Raw genomic sequence first — 5,535 nt, forward strand, 5'->3', positions numbered from 1 at the left:
GGTATCCCAGGCCCATAGTCTCAGAGTTCCTCTCCTCCAGTTTTTCCAAAGGGGGAACTAGTCAACAGGGGCACACCTACCCTCTACCCTCTAGACGGGGCTATCAGGGGGCCACTAACGCAGACCCCCAACTCTTGATCCTGGGGTCTAGGCTACCCTACAAACATTTCACATTGCCAGGGAGGCGCCGAGTAATTTTATTTCTGTAAAGGGAGTGATAGACCAAATGAGATTGAGAACCTATGTCTAGTCACTACGAGTCTAAGTCTGACCTTTTATAGTCATTGAGTTTTGTTGTACATGTTTCTCCCATTCTGTCCGGGGTTATCTACAAGGCGGTACCTAGAAATAAAGGCGTTTTGTTTTTTTCCCCAAAAGCTATGTATTATTTATTTATTTATTTTTATTTTTTTTAACAAAACAACCTCATCACCTCCTCCAAAGTACACTCTGCATTACACCTACTGCGTTTGTCAAATCTGCGATTCCGTACTTGGAAACATTTTTCAAACTCATCTGTTTGGATGGCTGACAGCACCTCCCTCATTTATTTGTTGATGTTTTTTTTTCTTTTCTTTACCTTTTCTCCGTTGTCAAATCACCATCCTTTCATGTCCCTCTTTCTGGAAGCTTTCTGAAGCCCGGGACTCCTTGGCCCGGGACTCCTTGGCCCGGGACTCTCTTGTGTTTTCTCCTGGTGTCGGGGCTCTCCTTCTTGAAGCCTTTGATTCTTCTTCCAGCTTCCGAGGTGCCTCTGAGGAACACACTGGCCTTGACAGCTTGTTGCAATGTTGTCTGCCCACCACCTGCCACCAGGTCCCAGGAAGGGACTGGCAGTGATTGAGGGCTGACCTGCCTGTGAATTTAGCCTTTCTTGTGAATGGCCCCTGAGGAGCCCCATCTCTCAGAAGCTCACTGCTCCTTGCTGACTGAGCTCAGTCAATCAGCTCCCAAAGGCACCAGAGCATCTGGTTAAGGGGACAGAGGCTGACAGCCCCGGGCAAAGGCTTCAGGGTCCTTGCTGCATCTCGTCTTTCGGTGAGGACAGAGATGGGGCCCCTGTTCCTGCACTCAAAGAGCTGAGCATTATGGCCTCTGTGATGCACAGTGTTAGAGAGCCAGCCCTGTTGCTATGGAGCCGAGAGGAGGAAGCCGTCCATCCAAGCTCGAGGAGGGATTCAAGTAGATTGCACAATTTCCCTGAGAGATAAGCTATGGAAACCCATGCACAGAAACAAAAACCACAGGCAGTGTGCAGGGCCATCTCTGGGGACCTGGCGACTGTACCAGCTGTCACTCTGAGAGGGATGACACAGAAATGACTCTCTGTTACATTTCTGCGCCGAGCTTCAGCAGGAATTGATTATCCGTCATAAAAATACCGCTGGAGTTTGTGAAACCAGCAAAAACAATTTCTGTAAGCCCAGCTTAAGTGTACCCAGGCTTCTGGAAGCGTCCAGTGCGCTGGTCAGAGCCATGCAATTACCCAGTTACAGGGCGCTCAGCATCACACGGGTTTGTCGGCAAGCGCCGTTACTAGCAAGCACTGCTGCTGGGTTGCTGCCAGCATTTTTAGAGTCGCTGAATTTGGTGAAATTTCTGGTGTTTTAGCTACAGAACCATGATAAGTAGTATTTGTGAGCGTGTTTCGGTGACTTTGGTTGGTTTGAAATGAACTTGTATGTCACTGGAGCATCTAGGGCCACCTCAGTCTTACTTTTCCTCTGTTTTCAGCCACTCGGACTGATGCTTAGATCTGTGACCTTGAGGGCTTTTAGGGCTGTGAATCCGCACTTAAAAAAAAATTAAATTTCATTATTTGTTTCGCTTTTTTAAAAAAGAAAAACCTATTCTGTATAGTAGCACAGCCCCTCCCATCAAATTAAATCAGCAATTGCACCCTAAATGTGTTTCGTTTTTTCCCTTCACATCCCTCCCTCCATCATTTCCTGTCCCTCCCCTGCCCCTGCCCCGGCCTCCTCATTGTCTTCCAAGTCTTGTCTTCTGGGGTAAAACCACTTTCTATTTTTCCTTACAATAATGGTGTCGTTAAATATTTATCTTTAGAAGACTGACGAACTTTGCTAAGCACAGTGCTTCATTTTATCCATGTCGTGCGGTGCTGAACAGTCATCATTGTTCTTACTGTGTCTAGTATTCCACTGCACGACTGTACCAGCGCTTGTTTGTCTATTTTTCTATAATCAGTGTTTGGTGATTCCATCTTTTTTGCTATTATGGACATTGCTGCAATAAGCATAGGTATGCACATGTCTGTTCATGTTGTAGTCATCCTTTATTTCTTTAGGGTACACACCCAGTAGAGGGATTTTAGAATATAAGGTAACTGTGTTTGCATTTGTTTAAGGAATTTCACTCCGTGGCGGGTGCACAATTCTACAGCCCCATCAGCAATGTGTGAGCATTCCAATCTTTTCACATCCTCTCCAGCAGTTATTATTTTCTGGTTTATTTTTTTTTATTTGCTGAATGCTGGTATGAAGTGGTATCTCATTGTTGTTTTAATTTATATTCTCTTATTGCTGATGAAGAAGAACATTTTGTTATATGATTGTTAGTCACCTGGATGTCATTTTTAATAAATTGTCTGTTCATGTCTTGGGCCCATTTTTGATTGGATTATTTGTATTTTTTCTTGTCAAGTAAGTTATTGTAGTTTTCTGAAATTAGCTCTTTATCTGATATATCATTACTAAATATTACCCCCACCCCTCCAAACTATGGATTCTCTTTTAACTCTTTTTGTTTAATTTAAAAATTCTTTAATATTTTATTCCTGGTACCTCCACCACAATTTACAGGGCAATATACCTGATGTAATGAAAAGAAAAAGAAAAAGCCACAACAGATAAAAGTCATCAGGAATGTACATCTAATTGACACGACGTTGCACTAGCCGATAGCTGCAGTTTTTGCAAACTGCGGTGATGACAGTCCTGAACAAAAGGGGTTTCCTGTTGAGGCTGGAGTCACTTTTCTGACTAAGGGTCCTCGCTCCTTCTGTGGCAGAATCATACAGTTCCTCTAATGAGTAACCTGCAGCTTTCCTGACAGCTCCTCACTCCCTCTCTTGCCAAGAACTGTAGCCCTTTTCTTCTGAATTTTTAGAACCTTCTGTGACCATATCCACCACTTCCACCCCCAGATCCATAACCACCACCATAAGGACTGCCAGAGCTTCTTCCACCAACACTACCCCCACTTTCATGAGTCCATAATTTGAGTGCTGTTGTCCACTGTAATTTCCAAAATCATTATAGTTCCCACACCATAGTTACCACCGCCCAAATTTCCTGCCTCATTGTAACCATCATACCCTCTACCTCCACCACCATACCCCCCACCTTGGTTTCCATATCCTGGTCCTCCACCACCATACCCCCCACCTTGGTTTCCATATCCTGGTCCTCCACCACCATGGCCCCTCTACTGCTATAACCAGGGCCTCCTCCATAGTTGCCACCATCACCTCTGAATCCATAACTCCCTCTGCTGCCACCACCTCCACCACCATCGGCTCCTCTTCCACCAAAGCGCCCACCCGGCCAAAGTTCCCTCCACCACCTCCAAAGATTCCTCCATGACCCAGAGAGTTGCCAGATGCACCTCCACGCCCTCTCTGTGATCCAGCAGACTGCAGCTCTTGTTTGGAAAGAGCCTTTTTCACGTCACAATTATGCCCATTCATAGTGTGGTATTTCTGAGCAACAATGTTATCAACTGTACCGTGATCATCAAAGGTTATAAAGGCAAATCCTCCCTTTTCCCACTCTGCCTGTCCTCCATGACTTCTATGGTTTCACTCTTGCCACTTTTCAAAGTAGTCTCTCCAATTATATTCTTCTGTGGCTTCTTTTATGCCACCCACAAAAATTTCCTTCGCTGTTAAGTGGGCACCAGGCTTCACGGAACCCTCTCTGGAAACAGCGCTCTTTGGTTCCACTCCACGCCCACCAGCCTCGTGTGGCTGTGCACCCATTGCTGCCTCCACCTCCTCAACCCAGGGGAAGTCACCAAACCAGAGCCCCTGCGACGTTTGTTTGGGGGTCTCTCATCACTGCACAGTCTGAGAGGGTGCCCCGTTTCTCAAAATGGTCTCTTAAACTATCGCCCGTAGTTTCAAAGCTCAGACCACCAATAAACAGTTTTCACAACTGCTCAGATTCCTTTGGATCATGACCCCCCCCAACCCCCCCCAGTGGCGATGGTGACGGCCGGAGTTGGGCTGGGGGCGACCGGGCGGCAGTTTTACCTCCATTTTGAGACCGGACTTGCCTCTTCCAACTTGAGATCAATATGAGCTCTTTTCAACAGCACTAAGAATAAGAAAAAGAAAAAAATTAAAAACCAGCCCAGGAAGATTAAAATAGACATTCCCTCTCAATAAATGACTCGACAACAGTTGAAAAAAAAAAGAGCTCTTTTAACTCTTTTTATGTGCATAGATGTTACATTTTTCAAAAGCTCCTAGTCCTTTATTTTGTTTTCTATAGCGTGAATACTTGTTCATTATGTTTGGTAGTATATTTATGCCTTGTATTAGGACCCTTAAGTTTGCCCCTAATTTTTCACTGGTGATCATTATAGTTCCAGGGTTTATATTTAGGTCTTTGGTCCATCTTGAGTTTGTTTCTGTATATGATGTGAGGCCCAGGTTCGGTTCAATTTTTTTTAGGTGGACATTCAATTTTTCCAGCAGCATTTATTAAAAGGGCATCTCTTCCCCACTCAAGGTGTTTTAGTCGTTTATCAAAAATCAGTGGTCTGCAGGTACTGGGTTGTATTTCTGGCTTCTCAATTCTCAGCGATTGGTCCTCAGAATCTGGGACTTTGTAGGGCCGTGAGGTGCTGAGAGGTGGCTAGCCAAGGGGTCTTCCTCAGGGGAGGTCTGGAGCCTAGACTGCTGAAAAGTATCCACTGTTTTCAGTTTTGTTGGAGAGCGATTAACAGAGGCTCTGACTACAAGGCCTTGTTGGGTTTTTATCAGTAAGTTTTTTGAGGATGAAGTAGTAATTAAAGGAAAATAAGGAGAAATATTAAAAGGCGTTTGCTCAGTTACTGATAATGTTGTAACTAATATATTTTCTACTTCAAGGTAGAAATATTTTACAAGCAAGTTTGTTGTTAGTATCCATATAATCTAAGACACACTACCTTTAAACAACTTATAATGATTTATATCGCATTTCATTCTATGATTAAAATTGATCATAAACTTTCCTAAAGATTCTGCGTGGTTTGGTCTGGGGAAGAGGGTTGGGCGGGGTGCAGCACCATGAGTTACTGCTCTGGGCAACCAGCTGGGGAGGCTGGATTATCCAGAAAAACAAATCCAGTGACACTCATGCATGTATAAGAGAGAGCTTTATACCAAGAAGTGCTTATATATCAAGCAGGCATCCCTGACTAGCCCAGCTCAAGTCCCTCAGTCCGATGCTAGGCAGAAGTCCCTCTTCAGACCCATGCAGCCACGTGCTAGTGAGGAAGATAGTGGACCATTGCAGGTTGCTGGGT

General features: G+C 44.7%; 1 pseudogene; it reads right to left on the reverse strand.

Moving 5' to 3' along the window:
* Nucleotides 1–3,125: 3,125 nt before the first annotated feature.
* On the reverse strand, nucleotides 3,126–4,279 carry LOC142457894 (heterogeneous nuclear ribonucleoprotein A3-like; annotated as a pseudogene).
* Nucleotides 4,280–5,535: the final 1,256 nt, after the last annotated feature.

This window comes from Tenrec ecaudatus, chromosome 10 (assembly GCF_050624435.1).
Source record: "Tenrec ecaudatus isolate mTenEca1 chromosome 10, mTenEca1.hap1, whole genome shotgun sequence".
Classification (NCBI taxonomy): Eukaryota; Metazoa; Chordata; class Mammalia; order Afrosoricida; family Tenrecidae; genus Tenrec; species Tenrec ecaudatus.